This window comes from Vidua macroura, chromosome 3 (assembly GCF_024509145.1).
Source record: "Vidua macroura isolate BioBank_ID:100142 chromosome 3, ASM2450914v1, whole genome shotgun sequence".
NCBI classification, from domain to species: Eukaryota; Metazoa; Chordata; class Aves; order Passeriformes; family Viduidae; genus Vidua; species Vidua macroura.
Genome location: NC_071573.1, coordinates 80,035,887 through 80,055,844, shown reverse-complemented (window position 1 = coordinate 80,055,844; position 19,958 = coordinate 80,035,887). Strand labels below are relative to the sequence as shown.

Genomic DNA, 19,958 nt, shown 5'->3' with positions numbered 1-19,958 from the left:
GTCTCTTAGGAGAAAAATGCAAGTCAGAAATTAATGAAAAGGAGATGAATCACATATATGAAACATCCTTCAGAAAAAATACTTTTCATATATTACTGTCTCAGTCTTTAATATGCAGATTTGAGAGTCCTTCCATTCTATAAAAAGTAGCTTACCATCTAAAATTGTCATATGATTTCAGCAAAGAAACTTTACTAACATAACTAATGGTAATATTTTCTTTTAACATTCTTTTCTGTTATATCCTTTGTGCATATTCAAACTTTTTCAAATCTAGGCAGGGTAGCAGTTCCTAAAATCGAAGTTAATCCCCCTTATATTTAAACTATTTCTAAAGTTCTAACTTTGATCCTGCTGATTCTTCAAACACTCCACTTCTTCTAAGTAAGTCAGGTAAACAAAAGGAGCAAACAAAGCATTTGCAAATCCAGTATGATTCACAGCACCAGAGGCAATGGGCACAAACTGAAATACTGTGAACATCAGGAAACACTTTTCCACTGTGAGAGTAACCAGGCACTGGCATCAGTTGCCCAGGGAGGTTGTAGAGTCTCCATCCTCCAAGACATTCAAACCTGTCTGGACATGGACCTGAGCATGTGGTGGGTCTGCTGGAGCAGACAGATTCTGTGATACAGTTCTTTACCCTGGATCCAGTTCTATCCATGAATTGATACTTCTTTCCCCCTCCACCCCAACCTGTTCCAATCAAAAACCCAGAGTAACTAAATTTTAACTAATTTTTAATTCTTCCAGTTCTGCAAGATGGAAGAAGAGTCTGATACTACAGACTTGACACAATGCATTTCAAGGCTTTTGAGGTTGAAATCACCTGCATTCTGCTAAATATTTACCCAGATATTTGCAGGCAGAGAACAAGCCTGGCAATGAAGAAGAATGAGGCTCTCCCAGGAATTCTTCTGCTGTTGAATTTTATGTATAGACTGAAGGTGTTAAATTCTTCTCTCACTTTTGTTTTATGTGTGTGCTATAGCAACACTGCCAGTGAAAGAAAGGGTATCAAACTGCTCATTTCTGTAAAGTATCTATGTTATAAGTATTTTTTTCCAACATCAGTCACTAGTTTTGCCTCTTCTCAGTCAACATCATCCCCAAACACACAGGTACATCTACCCCCAGATAAAACACTCCAGAGCTGACTTTGTGAGAAAGAGGCACAAGAGAAGCAGCAGAAGGTAGTTTAGTTCCCATTCTGTAAATACCTTTAGTTTTTTTCTAACTTAGATTAGAAGATTTTAACAGTTGTTTACCAGCTGAGGGTTCAGAGCAATCACTGTAGAATTCAATGTATTTGCAGTATGTTGTAGGCTAATGTGCAAGTATTGAAAGAGAACTGGAGGAGGAGAGCACTCTATTTTTTGCATGCTCAGAAGACAGTGAAGTTGCTTCCACATGTATTGTGGAAATGACAACTGAAAGCCATCCCAAACTGACTATCGTCAGTCAGAAAATAAGCCCAGCCTTGCAAAAAAGAACTACAAATGCCGCAGGCTTACTGGCAAAAAAGCAATGCTAAGATATTCAGAACCAATACCTTCAGTACAGACTAGACAGATGAGGAAACCTAATGCAGGCCTACAAGTCAGAAGTGGCATGGGGAAAACTAGAGGATAACTGCTCAGTTGTTCTTCCAGCAGAAGAACTAGGAAACATTAAATCAAACAGGCAGATAGCCAAGAAAAAAACCCTACTTTTATACACATGCAGCTAAAGCTGGGGGAATGCATTGGCACATGAAGGTGTAGGTATTTCCATAAACCCCCAAAATAACTAATTAGCGCAAGGAACGCCCATCTAAAATTGCTAAATGCAGTGATAGAGCTATCACCCCAATTTAAATTTTGCAACAGAAATTAGTGAAGGAATTGCATAAACTGGGGGAGAATACCAGAGCATACTATCATATCTATGCTTGCCCTATCTTTGTATTTTTCTATTAGCCAATATCCAATACTGGAAACTGAATATTGGTCTCTGCTCTTCAATTGTGGATGTATTCAGTGAGTTGCAGCTCTAACAATTGAAATACCTTGTCATTGCAGCAAGCAGAACATGCAATCACTAATCTGTTCCTTTTTTCCCCAAATCCTTTCCACTTCCTGGAAAATTATACATGCAAATGTTCCTCCAGATTCCCTCTAATCACATACTCCTATTTCCACTATAGACCTATAAATCACAAGCTTCCTATGCAAACAGCCCACAAGTTTATCAAGGGTGAGGAAACTGTAGAAAAAGGCTTTCCAATCTGACCAAAAGATATTGCTTTACTACTGCTGTGGGTACAAGGGCGAGAGTTAGGACACAACTGCTTCCTTTTCTATGCCTGTTATCCTAAGCATCTGATGCTTTAAAGCTCTTAGTGGAATGCTACCATTAGGTCAGTGCCTGGCAAAGCTCCATGGAAAAAGGAGACAAGATATTCAGCAAAGAAGTGACAGGAGAGTTACCACATATACTGCCCTATTTTCCTCAGCACGGAAAGATTGGAGAAAGAAGTTTCCTGTATGTCCTAGTGCATTCTGCCATATGAGAAGGACTCATGCAAGAGAGCTGCAGAGAGCATTCCTTATCAGCATCGATCTTCAAAACACCTCCGAGTCATCTCAGGACAGCAGTGCTGTCCTGTCCACTTGCGCAGTGTGAGGCAGCCAAGTGCTGAAGCTGCAACTCACTGAATACATCCACAAATGAAAGTGTCAATAGAAAACTTACTGCTGTATTTAGCCCTTCCTTCACCCCAGACACCCATCCAGCCTGGCCCTTACATCCCCTGCACTGCCTAGCAGCCGTAAGGATTCCAGTACTCGGCACCCTTGTAAAAGCCAGCTGAAGGAAAGAGACCTTTGGGATCCACTTAACCCCATGTAAGTTACTTACTGCACTAAGCCCATCTCCAGAGGCAGACAGCATGCCACTGGGTCACAGAATGTTCTTCTCCAGCTCTGGGCATCGTTCCCAGGAGAGGAGAGCACAGCACACCACAGACACAACGGCCACAGCCATACAGGAGATGGGACAGGTCACAGGCTGCTCTCCAGCTGTAAGGCAAATATGGAGAGCACAGCTTGCATTCCCACAGCTAAGCTCTCACCCACCTTAAATTTTAAACCATGCCCAAATATCAAACTGCTGCCCAGGCTTTAGCTGTCAGACTGCATTAACCCTTTATGGCATGGATGATCAGTTGTCAGAAATTGGGCTTATGTCCCAGGCCTTTTTAGTTGGCTCGTAATTACATGGCTGATTACTCAGGAAAGTGTCTGATGCAGCAGTTGCAATACACAGCTTTCAGGTCAAGTGTTCCAGGCTACTTAACATGCAACCAAAGAACCTAAAAATCCTTTCAAGGATGGGTGAGCCCAAATAACCTTGTGTCTTCAAGGTCCTTATAAGAATAGAACAATCTCATACACACACATTTATGACCCTTGCCAGGTACAAGGCAGAAGTAACTACCAAAATGCAGCATTTCTGCAGATCCCAAGAGCAGACAATACAACCTGCTTTATACAAATGATTTTTTATTTTATTTTTTAAAGATACCTGGACAATGCTGCCCTATGGGAATTCTCATGTACAGCACAAACAGCAGAGCACAGGGATGAAGAACTCTATCAGTGCCTCAGCCCGTGCTTGCTGCTTTTCAATAGTCTTCTTTTGGAAGATCTACTCTCCACTTCTACATTGGCCTTCAGTGATACTAGAATTAGATCTTAACCTAAAATAGAGCTTCAGCACATGTGTATAACTTTTCCCTTTCAAGCTTGTGCAGCATTAACCAGGAATCTCTTCATAGTTTTGCACAGGTCAGTGCAAGCAACATAACCTGGGCTCAAACCTGAACAAATTTGTAATTGAATACAGTACAACTAATGCAGCTGTATTGTGCTGCTAGAAGCACACGTTTAGATCTTTAGAGAAGCAAAGTTTTAATTTTTCACAGCAACTGGTAACTAGAAAAAATAAATTGCTATTCTATGATCTGCAGGGGACAGATAAAGAATAGTATGCTTTTAATCTGCTTTTAAAAATTATTTATTTTCAGTTAGTTTTGATCCTATAAAAGCATAAAAGGTTGTTTTATATTTTTTAAAGTTTAGATCTTAAAATAGCAGTAAGTAAAAATATTTACAGGGAAGTTTCATTTTGAAAACTTAAATGTATTAGGATCAATTAAAAAAAATAGTCAGTTTATGACTGGGTAAATACCTGTCTGATAAAACTGTGGACTTGTTTATTGACGCCACATTTAAATTAACCAAAACACTTCTAAGAGCTCTTGTGTTTTCAGCTGGAGTTATGTACTAATGGAGAGCAGTGTTTGGAGGCATGTACTGAGCAGCAAGAGGAGACAATGCAACTGTGTGAGAATATGCATTTTTACTGCCAATACATCAATTCTTAGTTACAGTATAATCAATAAAGATAGCTGAGTGAGCATGTCCATAAAAAAACCAGTTAAAATCACTGATGACAGCTAACTGCAGAAGTTTCTAAATTCTTTCATACCCTTCCAGGTCAGGCGTTCTCAGATTTTTCTGCCATATCCACATCTTATGTGTCTCACAAGAAAAATGATTAAATAATTCTTACCCAAGAGATGATCTTATGCACACTAAAAGGCAGAGGTTTGTAATTTAGTGCCACCTTTTATTTTAATCCCTTTAAGCATCTATTAAAATAGTCGTGGTTAGTAAATTTGATGCATGAAAGCCTGATTTTCATGCAGTCCTGGTCAGTAAATTTGATGCATGAAAACTGTTAACAAATTTCAGATCAACAGTATTGATACAGACCTGCTGCAGCCAAAAGAGGCAGTGAGGAAAGTGCAGAAGAATTTTTTTTTAGTCTGAAGATATTTCAAACTCCTCCAGTCTCAGCACACAATGGAAAAAAATAGAACCAGAATTAAGAAGGGAGGGCTATTAAAGTAGAAACTTTTGTAAGCTATGCACAAAAACCCCCAACCTACACCAAAACAAAAAGCAACACAAAGAACCCCAAACATGAGACATGCCCAGCTTAGACGTTCACTTGCTTTCTATAGCTCAGCCAAGGTGACACAAATGGTTTCCTCCACCCTTAGGCTGATAGTAGTGCTGGTGACATGTCAGCTTTCCCTCTGAGCCTCTGACATCCTAACTGCTAGTCAGAGGTCTTAGCAAGCAGTGAGTCTATGCACCCCAACAATGACTAAGATCATATTAAGGTTAAATCCCAGAAAAAGGGGAGACTATCTCAGTGAACCACAGAAAACAAATACTTCATAACTTAACTGTTCCTTGTCCCAAGACAGTATTTTCTATACTATTTATCTTAATCACTAAAGTTGAGCAGTAGGATTAGATTGTATATGAAATCAAGACAGCCCAGGAATTTTCTAAAACCTCATTATCATGCTTCTTTTGGAAGCTTTAGCAGAAGCTCAGAATGTTTTGCTTCCAGGGCCAGATGCCAATTCTGCTGATAGTCCTTTTTGCTGCTCTATAGAAAAGGCTGTCATCTTCACAGACATTAATTTCTGCCTTTTTAATGAATTTGAGGTGCCTGTTTCCCAGCCAAACTTCAAAATAGTCAAGGAGAGAAGAGCAAGTTCAACTGAGCCTATTTCTGCAGAATTGAGATATTTCTGAAAAATGGTTATGGCTTTTTGGAGAATACGATACAAAGTACAGTTGAGTTTTAGCCCTATTACATTAATTGTGAGTAGGAAATGTTTTTATTTAAAATAATACTCACCTTCCACTTTTTTTCTAACATCTACTTGATAGCCTGAAACTTTCCAGCAGAGAGTTCAGTATGAACACAGAGGTAGAGAAAGAAGTATTTCCCTTCCATATCTAAAACCTGAAGCCCTGCTAGCTGTCCTTGCTGATAGATCTGCAATTTAGCTCCTGAGTGACTTATTTGCAGGCTCTGTCTCTGATTTCTGAAGAGCAAATCACAGCTGTGAAATCACATCAATTACAGGACCTGGTCTTGTTTTTAAAGCTTATCACATATTTCAATTTCATTACAATATCCTTGAGTCCCAGAGGTCTTTCTTTATTTCCCTGCACAGAAGTTTTGTATATTCTTACAGCCATTCTGGGATTAATACTGAATGCTTATGTAGCAGTCTTACCGAATTTTGTGGGTTTTTTATGTTTAATACATAACTGTTAAAAGGAAAGCAATACAGGAATTGTATAGAAGAGGAGGAGTAGTATATTTAAGAAACTGGGATAAAACTGAGTGCAATATAAAAATTTTGAACACCAAGGTCCCAAACTTGGCCCAGAGTAAGAAATTTTATGCTGGGAGATAGAATAGATTATCTGTAGAAGTTTGAGCTTTCTATAAAAGATGTAACTTCAGGAAAGACCAAATATATACTTCTTTTGTCATTTTAAATGCATTTTACTAGTTGATAGTCAACAATACTTCAGGATCCCCTGGTCTCACCTCAGTGAAAAAATCACAACTAGAGAACTCCAAGTAGCCCTTAGGAAAAAACAGCAGATAAAACCAAGAGACAGAGCACTCCAGGAGCACTACCTCAGAATAACAGAATTCCTCCTCTTATAGGTAGGAGAGAGTTTCATTATAGTGAACCATCCTGGTCACTGTCAAGTTTCTTCAACCAAAAACCAAAGCTAAGTGGCTATTTTCCCTTAAAAGTGCTGTCAGGCAATAGCCATCAGGAAGTCAATGGTCCTTACACCACAGGTCTCTTCACATCTGTAGCTCCTAGCAAATCGTATTTGTTCATATTTGTAAGGTAAAAGCTTTGGATTTTCCCATATCCACCATGGCTCATAAAGGGACTGCACTTCTATAGCAAATATATCAAACAATTGCTACAATTGTTCAGTGTAACTTTTTCAATTATAAAAATAGAAACTACATAATACTCTCAGGAGAAAGTACTCATACAATTTCCAGTCTTCTCATAGCATTTAAAAACACAGCAAAACACATTGCAACCAACCCCTGCCAGAGGATCACCATATTAAGATCTCTTTACATGGAAAAAAGGTTTCCAGCAACCTTACATCCTGTATGTCAAATTAGCAGAAACTATACTGAACAACTTTTCACTAGCAACAGAAATTAAGTTGAAGTACATATAAATGAAGACCAGCCAGTTCAGACACGGGTAAGAGTACTACTTCAGAAATATTTTCAAAAGCCTAGACACTCTTCCCTGCCATGTAGATTTTTTGAGGAAACACTCAGCATTGAAATAGTATCTATTATAAATTACTATTTCAAGATGTTTTAGGGGTAACTCCTGCCGTTAAACTTTTTATATTGTGTGGTTTATAATCTGTGAAACAGGAAGAGGGAAAGGAGCACTAATTCCCACAAACCAAACTTCTGCTTGCAGTATCAAATAGGCAGTTTAATACAATTTTCAGAATCAGAAACAACATAACAGAACTACTTTCACAAAATGCTTATTCTAATATACTCTGGGGAATGAATAATCATACCCTGAACTGTTTTAGTTATGAAGTCAAAATGACATTAAGAACTGCCCCTCACCATGTTTCAATATTGTACTTTTCTGGTGAAGTGCATGAAACAAAAGACAGTAATTTTGCTTTTTTTTTTTTTTTTTTCCTGCAGAAAATGACCTAACTACTAGACAGAGCTAACACACCATCATGGTTTCAGCTAGGTTAGTTAGTTTTCTTCTTAATAGCTGGTACTTCTTAGTGCTGTGGTTTGGATTCAGTATGAGAATAGAGTTGATAACTGTTTGATGTTTGGGGTAGCACTAGTTAGCAACAACCAGAAGTCTCTGCAAGTGAGGAGGGGCTCAAGAAGCTGGGAGGGAGCAAGGCCAGGACAGCTGACCCAAACTGGCCAAGAGGATATTCTATACTAGCATGTCATCCCCAGTACATAAACTGGGGGAAGCTGGCCAGGAGGCATGGATCATCTCTCAGGCCGGGTATGCCAGCAGGTGATCAGCAACTGTATTGTATCATCACTTGCTTATCTTGGGGTTTCTTTTTGTTGTCTTCCTTTATGGTACAATTATATTGTTTAATTTCACTTCTGTTCTCATTGCAACCCATTGCTTTTACTTCTCCTCGTATTCTCCTCTCCATCCTACGAGGGCAGGTAGGATGTGGTATTTAGTTACTGGCTGGGCTTAAACATCGAGACACACAAGAGTTTAAGTCTCAAATGTTTCTCGCAGGACTCTAGTATCTGCAATACTCCTCTGAAAGAAACCAAGGTAAGCCGAGGGCTAATTAATTTTTATTTTGTCAAGGTAAGATGAAACACAGATATAGCAATAGCTATATATTCTTCCTCAATGACCTTAAGACTATTTAAAAATACCTTTACTTTCCAATGAATTTACCAATTTCAAAGTAAGGTCTAAGCACTTGTTTTATTACAGCTCATTCATCTCTCTCTTTCCACAAAAAAAAGACTGAACTTCATTTTGGGACAGATATTAATCATTCTTCACCTGCCACTATAAAACTAGTACCGTTGTTGCTGGGAGAGTGCTCCTTCAGTTAGGGAGAACTCCACTTTCAGGGAAGAAGATAGTGTTTATTGGTCTGGTGAGAAGCCTTTTAAGTATAGCACAGGGGTAAGAGCACTCATGAGTACTTCAAATTTTCCCACCCAGCTCAGTTAAACAGCAAGGCTGTCCTAGCACAGGGGCCCTCACTGAACTTCACTTGCCACTGTCTTCAGTAACATGAGAATCGAAAGTGACATTAGCTTCAGAAAGGAAAAAAAAAAAGGTTTACTTCAGCCCCCTCCCAATCCTACCCTCCCCTACACTTATTAACATACCCACTACTTCATCTATTTTACAGCCCACATATCATTCATGTTTCAAATATTTTTAAATGGAGATAGGTCATAATTGCAAAGTAGTATTCAAACACAAATTAAAATCTCAGAAAATTCCCAAAAAAACTGCTGGAAAGGCTCTGCATACTTCTCCTGTTCCTTATACTGGTCATCCTCAGACAGAATACTGAACGAGGCAGACTTTGTCCCACTCAATACAGCCATTCTTCTGAGCATCAAACACCTCTCTGTCCTCCGGAGCCTGCAGGAAGTTTGAGACAATGGCAGAGAAGTACTGTCTTCATAGCCCTGATAGCTCAACTGGACTATCAACTAAAAAGCCACATGATGTTTGAGAGGAAGTAGAATTCATCATTCTAATTGTACTTTTCCAGTTTATATCCTCTGAGGAAAATACAAGGGCAGACAAGCAAAATTGCTAGTAAAACTGGTTGTAACACCAAAAAATAGAGAATGCAAATTATCAGACATGCATTTACTTAGCATATAAAGCCTCCATGTGTACTCCACTCATCTGAAATTACTATTTTTCTTTTAAATTCATCCATACTCCAGATGATAGCTCAAAGATTGTCCTCTGGGACAAAGGGAGGGAGTGTGAAGAAAAGCTACCAAAGTTAGGGCTGAAAACTTTTCAGTATAAAGAATACCTTTCCTTGGGCAAAGTCAAACGCTGATTCTGCTATGTCCATGTTTGAATGTCCTATGGAATGCTTTTCTTTAGCAACTCATTTTATTTCCATGCTGGTTTTTAATTGACAGAACACATACCCCAAACTTTGTATGGTAAATTTATACCCTTAAGAGCCTTCCTGCAGGAAAGATGGTAGGAACCCCAACACCAGCACACAATATAGCTGCAGCCACAGTCACAGTCATCTGCAGGATGGCAGCCAGACAGCACAGCTTATTCTGCAATTCCTGTTCATTGGGATTTGATACTTGAAGCAGGTGTCACACCAACACTGGCAGTCACATAGCAGTGTGGGTGCTGTGGCAAGATAACCACTGCTAGCTTAGTTTCACTCACTTGCAACTCTTGATTATAGATCACAGCCTTCACCAGTAAGACAAGTTCTTCAGCAAGACAAAACCTCCCACCTTAATAAGAACCTTGTTACTTCAATAATAGCAAAGCATTTATGCAGAGCTACTCTGGAATCTTCCAAGTGGTTGCAAGGTACTTCTCTTGCTTGTAAGCTCAACATTCATTTAATTACTAAGTCCCTGCTGGTTTTGCCGAGTTACTAAGACTGATAAATGGCAACATTCTAGAACTGTTTGTTTAAACCACCGATTTCTTGGACCGCAGCCCAACAGCCATGTGACACTTCTAGCTCCCCACAAATGATGTTTAGTGCAAGACTTCACCGGACTAAAGCACAAAAGCAGCAAAGCGCTTTCATGCTGCTTACTGCAAAAACTTAAAGCTTTGAATCTAACAATCTGTTTTGTAAACCCGAAGTTTCATTAAGTGCTTGTGCAGAGAAATCCCATGCCACGTGTTCCACGTGTCACACACTAACTCCCCATAACTACATCTTACCTCACTTGTATTAAACTTCACTCCAGAAACTGTACCAGAACTAAATCCACAACTGGTTTGAAAACATACTAATCCCCTCCCAAGGCAAAAAAGCCAGTTTCCATTCTTAAACTGGTTAAAAATGACCTACCTACATAATTTTCACTGGTCTTATAAACCAAATCCTCTGGAACATATCATGTAAAACAGTAATTCACTTTTGTAAGCACATGACTACCTATACTAATAGGTATACTAATACACGTTCTATACTATACTAATACACCTTTTTTTATTAGCTACCAGTTTTCAGTAGTTCGGAAGTACAGGATCATTCCGTGAGAAACTTCTACAGTTCAATATTCAGCATGCCTTAGAATTGGCCACATCTACCTTTTTTTATATGCTGAGAGGCCAATCTTTTTCATGATTTAGCATTCTGAGACACACCTCCACCACATTGCCATGCAGTAACTTTATATCCTGGCACCCTTTATCAATTGCTGCCAATCCTACCTCCAGATTATCCCCAACAAATGTTTTAGAACATACAGAGCAAGACTGTCATGAAGTACTTTGGTACCTGAAGTGCCAGCCACAACCCTGGAGTGGCACTATTTCGTCCCCAACATCACAAGACAAACTCACTTTCACCATTTACTGCACATACACATGACATTGTCTTTAAAAGTTTTAACATTCGGTATTAACACTGGTAAATATTTGGTTTAATGTTAAAAACTGATGTTAACATTTAACATTCGGTTTTAACATCAGCCTAAAGGATAAAGATTGTACCTTTATTCTCAAAAACATGCCACTCTTCTGACCCTGTAATGAAGCCATAGATCCCTTTGAAAATCTAAAAAGTACTTACCAAATATTGCTGCTTTATTAACCATCTCTCTGCCCTTTGACATCTTAATATCCAGAAGAGGACTGACCTAGCCAAGACTGACAACTTTTGGTCTTACCAGCCAAGCAGCTCTACTAGATGTTGTTCACAGTACCTACTTTTTGCAGCTCTGCAGTAGGCAGAAGATTGAGACTATCTTACCTTCCCACTTCTTGAGTACGCAGTCAGTGGTTTTTGTCCTGGAGTCACTCAAGCACAATATGAAGCTTTGTGTGCCCAGCACATGCGGCGCCAGTCAGAACAAGGCCACATTGCCTCCATAGCTCCTGAGAAGTACAAGCAGTCAAGGAACACCGTAGTGTGATCCACAGCTGACGTGCAACACCCATGACTTTAACATCCTTATCTTTATTCAAAAGCATGTACAAAACATGGCACATAAAAATACGCACCATTCCTAGCAACATTTGTTAACAGAAACAAGTTATTATTGAAAGCAATGAAGAGAAAGCTCTTTTTGAGTTTATTTCTGCAGATCTTGATATTCAGTAGACTGATTTACCATTCCTTGCTCAAAAGGAGCAGCCTTTAGCTGAAGTAGCTGGCCACTGCTTAATAAGCAAACCATAGGAGATGTTCTGTGAGCCAATGCACTCCTGGAGTTTAGTCAGTTCCTTAGCATCCACTTCAGTAGCATGATGGATAGGTATTTTTGACATTTCCAATGCTTTATGTGCTGTTCCTGGTAATGTTTATACTTCCATACTACTTTGACAGAAAATTGGACTTTATATGGACTTTGTCATTGATGAACAGATACACCCCATGAGCTATAGGGCTCTTTTATATATTTTGGATTATTTCAAAATGATTCAGTTATAGTAGGAATTATGCTACTGTCATGTTTCTGCCTTTATAAAGAATTCCTGACAATAAGGCTTGAAAGTCATGCTTCAAGGCAAATTTTATCTTATGTACATAGTGAGTCGTCTTTAAATTTACTTGGCAACCAATTTACAATCCTTCATTCCTCTGTGGAAGGGAGTTTGCTGAATACAGCAAATATGCTGCTACTTGGATTACAGCACCAGTACTTTTGCAGTGACTGTTTAAAGCTTAAGTTGCAAGATGTAGCTGGGGGTTTGTATTTGCCATCTGTTAGAGGTGTGGCAGTTATATTTTGTTAATTGGTCAGTTTTTCTTTATCTCTTCCACATCCAATCCTCCCTCTGGGTGAAATATCTTCTGTTAATGGGCCACTGAGTGTGATTCCATGACCAATAAAATTACATCATCTCATTGGGAGATGCTCTGCCCAGGGGGAGGAGCCAAGCATTCCTACCTGGATATAATCTGAGACTTGGAATACCACAAGGCAGCCTTTTCCCACTGGATTCCCAGAGGAGCAGCTTTCTTCTCCACTGGATTCCCAGAGGAAGACCAGGGCCATCTACACCACCACTGGAACTTCAGAGGAAAACACTCTGCTACAGGATCACTGCTTCAACAGCACCACACCTGTCACTCCAGGAGAACTGCAGCCACCATCCAATTGGACTGCTACCAACACCCTGACCCACAGGGCATCAGGGTGTATTCTGTCTTTTTTTTTTGTATTACTTATTTTTTATTCTTCCTAAGACTGTTCTTCCTACTCCCTTATCTTTGCCTGAGAGCCCCTTCATTTCAAAATTATAATAATTTGGAGGGAGGGGATTTACATTTTCCATTTTAAGGAAGGTTCCTGCCTTCCTTAGCAGATACCTGTCTTTTCAAACCAAGACAAAAGCCCAAGTTCCAATGTATGTAACTCTCTTTTCCCACTACCAACCTCTTTCCCCCAGAGAGCAAGCAGGTACTGTTGCCAGTGTATTCCTCAAAGGGCAGTTCCATTGTTGTGGTACTGTTCTTCTCCTGCTGAAGCAGCAGTTCATAAAACCCCAACCCCTCACTCCCTCGCTAGATACAGTGATGCAAGCTGTAGATACTGTAGTCTTCTTTGATTGCACCCTGTCTTTACAGGGCCTGCCTGTGAGCTCCACTCCTGAGTTATCAGAGATCTCTAGTATCTGCAAGACTGTGTACCCATATGGTATTTTAAAAGGGTAAATAATCAAGGAGTTTTTCATGTACTCCTTTCCCTAATATTACTGCTACACTTTCAGCAGAAGACAGTTCAGCATTTTGGAAAGATGGTGTTTTAAATATGCAGAGACAGTATCTACTGAACAAAATTGCAGCTATTTTAGCAGGCTTTTTAAAAGCATGAACTCCAAGCCACAGTATCTCTTCAGGTGTTACACCTCCTTCTGGTTACATCATCCACATTTGTCAGGCAGTTCTGACAAAGTGCTCCAATTCATCACTGAAAAAGGAGAACAAGATCTTAGTAAAACGGTTCATTCAAGGTAGAAATTTCAATTTGCAAGTAAGCACACAACAGTTTGTATTGACACGTTGTTAATTCTAAAAAAACAAAAACAACCAACCAACACACACTAATACATAAACACACAGACTAATACTTTTCAGAAAGTTTAAATAAACTATTTTGGTCTCGTCTCAGATTCCGGATCCGTATAAAGTTTTTCAACAAGAAATTCAGGTTCGGGATAGGATCATCACAGATGAGACAAAAGCAGTACATGAACAATAAATTTAGTAGGAAATAGCCTATAAGGTTTTTGATTGCTTAATTTTTGTATTACAACATCTAACATTTTGTTACATTTCAGTAATAGTGTACACTTATTTAAAACTTCTCGTAGGTTTGAAAGCTAAGCAAAGTCAGGCACAGCTATCAGCTCACACTGTGCCTTGGGGAACAAGTGTTTTTAAAATGCCAACTATGGCTTACCATATCAATTGATCAATTATGTTCGTAACTATCATACTCCAAAAAGCCTGAACTGTAAACACAGTTACTTTAGACTTAGAACTAGAAAATGTTTAGAAGCTTTTCAGTTACATACCTGAATAAGCCACAAGCACTTGTTCCTGCTTGTTTTCTATAAAACACATTTTCCTGTAAAAAATACATTTATTAATTCAGAGAAGTTTTCTTTCATCACTCAAAATACAACTTGCCATCACATATTGGCTGGATATTAGGAAGAAGTTTTTTACAGAGTGATAAAGTACTGGAATGGTCTGCCCGGGGAGGCCATGGAGTCACCATCCCTGGATTTGTTTAAAAAAAGACTGGATGTGGCACTCAATGCCATGGTTTAGTTGAGGTGTTAGGGCATGGGTTGGACTTGAGGATCTTGAAGGTCTCTTCCAACCTTGTGATTTTGTGATCTATTTAGCCTCTCGTACAGACCAAACTGCTCTATTCAACATGTGCTGCATTAGTATCAGCACACTGCAAGTTCAGTGAAACTTCAATCAGAAGTGTAGTCATGTCACAGTACAATTTGTTTTGCTTCTCTTGCCCACTATTTCTCAACCTGGGTATGAACTATGGTAGAAGGGGGGAATTACACTTGATTATCAGGATATCTGATACTGGCGATTTGCCTATCAGGATAAAAAATAATATTTACTGGAATTCATACCTTCTATTCAGACGCAGCCTTCAAGCATCTCTGCAAAGACATAAAACACACTGATTAGTTAACACTAACAAGGTTTGCTACTTCTAACTTTTCTCTAGGTCAGCCACGGAAGTCACACCCCTTTCTATTTGCAATCGTGCCTGTCTAAACAATACAGCATCTTATAGGCAGCACTACTGCACAAGAAGTTTCACTCATACAAAACCTGCTGTTCAAAAGAAAGTACTGTTAGCTAACAAAATAAACGTACCTTTCTTGAATAAGGAATAGAATAAAGTTATAGATGTGTAGCAACACAAGAAAATGAGAAGTTGTCACTCTCTACGTTTTAACTTTTTAACTAAAAGCAGCCTGTGGACCCAAACACCAATGCAGTAAAGTGAATTTCACAGAAAAATTTTAAGTTCAGATACTTAGGTGTGAATGAAGTTCTTTGAGAAACCACTGCTATTATTCTTCAAGCACAGTAAGCATTTGTGAGCATTCTTTTTGCCTGCTTCAAGTACATTATACCGGCCCTTGTGAAGTAATTTATCTCTGGAGTTGAAACAGCTGAATTTAGAATTCACTACAATTTACCATCAAATTCCACCTTTGTCATTAATGCAATGTTTCCTAAATGTTCCCATCTGAGTGAGCCCCAAATTAATGGTCCTAAGAGGATCAAGGTGCAAATATCATCACTAGCTTTCAAACACCAGCAACACTTCCTGACCGTACCTAACTAATGCTTGTTATTTACCCACTATAAGGCAGAATACATTAAGTCTAACACTTCCTCCTCTCTGCTCTTTAAAGACGCAAGCTTCTGCAACAGGACTTATTTGTGTCAACACAGACCTGAGGTGGGTTTAAATAATGCACCAACAGTCTTACTCACAGCCTGGTACATGCTGGCACCTCACTTGTACAGAGCAACAGCATTAAACCAACACCAACTCGGATGATTTATGATTGAAAAATTGTAAGTGGTTTGATCTCAGTAGCCAAAGCCTTATTAAGTTGCTCATCAATGTATCAGGTTCAGCAGTTTTAGCATGATTCACCATTATCCACAAGTATCAGTGACAGGAACTGTAACACCACTCATACATTCCATTCATATATTCCACCAAGACAACCTTCACCTCTTTCACTAGCAATGTACTAAAAAGGGAATAAATTACAATCAACAAAAAATGTCTGCTGTTTAACCAATAAATATTACCTGTTGTTTTATTTCCTGTCTCGAGGAAATCTTTCTTCAGGACATGTCACATTCCCATTACTAGAAACTGTTCATGCCACTCTAGAAATTTGAGTAAAAGCCCAAATTACAACAAGTTCATGTATAATATAACATGAGCCAGTAAGAACAACCAATTTCTACTTTTGTAACAACTGGTTATAAGCATTTGACAGATCCTGGAGTTTTTTCTTTCTTTCTAAGTGAGGATAATAACTATACATGAAAAAAGTGAATACACATTTTTATTAAAATATAGGAACATTTGCTTATTTATATAAATAAGCATCCAGATGTCCTGTTTTCTTTGACTATACACTGTTTCATACTTATTTCCCAATAAAGTGCAAATTCACAATTAAAAGCTATACTGAAGTGAACTTTAAATTTCATATGAACACTTCAGGATACGCATTTTACCAGATCCTCCAACACAAATATCTATTCCCAAACCCCCCAGCCCACACAGTTCTAGACAATGTCAAACATGCCCAAAATTGATACCTCAATTTTAAAGCTAATGACATAACTACTAATTTAATCCTATGCATCTTTTTCTAATCAGTTTATTGTTAATTTATCCCCACTGATCATTTAGAACATACTCAGCTTTCAGGAAAATCCACTTGCATGTACGAAGTATTCTTCTACTTGTGATGGTCCTTCCATGAAACGCTAAAATCAAACATAAGCAAAATTATCTTTTAAACTAGAAAACATCTCTTGCTGTGGTCTAGCATCATCTCTCATGTTACTATGTCAGAAGCATAATCACCAAGCACTAAAAACCTGAAGTTTTCATAAAATTTAATATTCTTCTGGAACAGGTGAAATACCTGACAAGGTGAAATTTTGTAAGCAAAAGAAGTCTAAGAACTAACCTACAGACTGACTTTAACTCAAAGAGCACCAAATTCAAAAATTATCAAATAATTACTTATAACTTTGATAGCAGTTATGAAAATGCAATGTAGTTTTTCCTTTCTGTCCTACTCAGTAGCCATACAAAACCAACTACTCTCTGACACTTCCCAAACTTTGGCAAGAGTTTGGCAAGAAACCAAGTTATGAAACACATGTATTTACTGACTTGGTCTAAAACAGAAATGCAGTGTTACTTCTAGAGCAACATTAAAAATTCCAGAGCTGTTACCTTAATGTACAATGTACTCGACACCACCGAAAACCTCCTCTCCATCACACCTAAAAACAAATATGGACAGCCTTACAACTTGAAATCAGTAGATTCATATTACCAGGCCTGTAAGTCACATGTATTATGAGGCAATAATCATCAACACAATCTCTAGAAGCAGCATATTAAGTACTAAATCACAAGCTCGCAGAAGAAAAGCAGCAAGAAATGCAGTGTTAAGCAACAAAGGAGTTGCAAGTTACTCCTACTTGAAATCTCATATGAATAGCATTGTAGAAATAACTGCACGTTCCCACTGTTAAACCTCAGTCGAAAGACCTTTCAAGGAAAAATTATCATCTCAAGTTTTTAATCACTTTTAAGAACTGATTGAAGTTGGTTTAGAGAATTGTTTTAACCATGTAGCAATTAATAAAATCCACCAACTCAAGCAGCTTAAGAAATGCGTGACAATACATTATCACTTGAATGTGCTTGTTTAAAATATCTCACTCCGTACTACACAGACCTAATAAATGCATTGAGCCATGAAAGACAACCTATCATACATTTTGTTTCCTATCACAAAAACAATTAAAGCTATAGAAAGCCTTAGTTAAGCTTCTACTTCTTATGTGAAGTAAAATTTACGCTTATTGAGTGCAATAAACTCAATAATTTAAGTTCCAAAAATTTACTGTTCGGTAATCTAATGTGTGACTCAGACTGTTAGACAAGCTAATTAAACACACAATGAATGCACCTGACAACTTCCTATGTAAATCCACCCACATCCTAATCTTTGCTTGCAGGTAAGAGCCTGGAATCGTAGACATAGTTAATGGTATTTCCCGTTCTTTTTGAAGTACTATGGGTTCAGTGACCTCAGCATTTCATAGACGGGACAAAAAGGCATCTTAAGCTCACAATAGGCTTCTGTCAGTACTTTGGGATGCTGGTGGCTTACTTTGTAACAAATCTTTCTTTATTATGCTATGTCATTGTCTTAAAAATAGAAAACACAATCAGACTACAATCTTATGATTTGCATCAGGGATCACCTAAATGTTGTGGGTCTTTTTCCTTGAGATACTATGTGGATTTCACAGTGCTTTTATTAATCTTCTGCTGTGGAGCAATGCCGTGATGCCGGTCGCTGAGCCCTCCAGAAAGACGTACAGGTAACGCAAGCACGCGCACCAACCCTCTGCCACACGAACAAGGTGGTTCCGCCTTATCCAGCGTTTTATGCACGAAGCCAGACGCCTGAAGGCCGTCGCTCGGTGCAAGGGGCAGCCGCAGCCGCGGCTGAGGGCACAGCAGGGGCAGCACCCCCGCACCAGCCCCGGCCGCGACGGGCGGGGAGCAAAATGGCGCGGGCCCGGCAGCGCCACGCGGGTCACCGCCGCCTACCGCTCCCAGCCTGCCCCGCGCCTCGGCATGCGGCTTCCGGCAGGGAGCCCCCCCGCGGGGCATGCTGAGATATGTAGTCCTCTCTAAGTCCCCTCGCACCTCCGCGGCTCTCAGCAGGGCACCGTGCACGGGCGACTGCGGCCCCACAGCCGGGTTACAGTTGCCTTTCGCCTGGCTCTATTCAGGCCTCCAAGGGTGAGAGCTTCACCTGCCGGCTCCAGCCTCAAGCACTACGCGACCGGCACTGCAGGCGATCCTCCCGAACGTCCAAGCAAAATGATGAAGCCATCCCGCCCGCGCACCGCCTGGGCAGCAGCAGACACCGCATCCCGCGCCGCCTTACCGTGCACCGCCATTCCGGGCGCTCCGCGGCGAAAGAGGGGGGCGCGGCGCACCGCTCGCAGCTTTATATGAACGCTGCGGGGTGGGAACGAGGCTGGCCGCGCCCGCTGCCGCGCGGGCCGAGGGGCGGAGACGCCGCGCGGAGCTGGCGGGCGCTCCTGGCTGGCGGGGGCGGGCGCTGAGGGGCCGGCGCGCGCTCCCGTCTCGGCGGGCTCGGCGCGGCGGCCATGGCAGGGGAGGGGCGGGCCCGGTGCTGCTCGCCCGGTTTGCGTGACAGGTTTCATGTGTAAAACGCGCAGCGGTGTCATGCGAGTTTCTAAAGGGAGGGCGGGAACCGACCTGGTGCAGCTCCACCTCCCAAACTTAAAGAACGTGTTTCCCGAACAATCGTAGCGTCTTTAAGGTTGAAAAAGACCTGAGATCATCGAATCCAGCCTGTGTCCGAACACCACCACGTCAGCCAGACCATGGCACTAAGTGCCAAATCCAGTCTTTCCTTAAACACCTCCAGGGATAGTGACTCCACCACCTCCCTGGGCAGCCCATTCCAATGCCTAATCACCCTTTCTGTGAAGAAATTCCTCCTAATGTCCAGCTTAAACCTTCCCTGGCACAGCTTATGACTGACTGTGTCCTCTTATCCTGCTGCTGATTTCCTGGGAGAAGTGGCCAGCCCCCACCTGGCTCCTCTTTAGGGGAGTTGTAGAGAATGAGGTGGTCACTCACCTCTGAGTCTCCTTTTCTCCCCCAGCTCTCTCAATCACTCCCCACAGGACTTGTGCTCCAGAGCCTTCACCAGCTTTGTTGCCCTTCTCTGGATTCTTGTCCTTCTTCTAGTGGGGAGCCCAGAGCTGGGTCACAGCACATGAGGTGTGGCCTCACCATTGCAGAGTACAAGGGGACAATCACTGCCTGGCCCTGCTGGCCACACCATTGCTGATACAGGCCAAATGCCACTGGCCTTCTTGGCCACCTGGGCACAGCTGGCTCATGTTCAGCCACCAACACCCCCAGGTCCTTTTCCACCAGGCAGCTTCCCAGCTGCCCCAAGAGTG

At 40.5% G+C, this 19,958-nt stretch overlaps 1 long non-coding RNA gene and 1 other non-coding gene across 3 annotated transcripts; both read right to left on the bottom strand.

The window, feature by feature from the left end:
• Window positions 1-11,590: 11,590 nt before the first annotated feature.
• On the bottom strand, window positions 11,591-18,940 carry LOC128805621 (uncharacterized). Of its 2 annotated transcripts, none has more exons than XR_008436503.1 (7): window positions 18,905-18,940; window positions 17,167-17,216; window positions 16,619-16,688; window positions 15,996-16,076; window positions 14,789-14,818; window positions 14,204-14,256; window positions 11,591-13,596 (listed from the first exon to the last, which is right to left on the bottom strand). It is a non-coding gene; the product is annotated as an uncharacterized LOC128805621 (long non-coding RNA). The 2 variants fall into 2 exon arrangements; XR_008436502.1 differs by lacking the exon at window positions 18,905-18,940 and adding an exon at window positions 18,210-18,869.
• On the bottom strand, window positions 13,791-13,861 carry LOC128805860 (small nucleolar RNA SNORD50). The gene has a single exon (XR_008436609.1). It is a non-coding gene; the product is annotated as a small nucleolar RNA SNORD50 (small nucleolar RNA).
• Window positions 18,941-19,958: the final 1,018 nt, after the last annotated feature.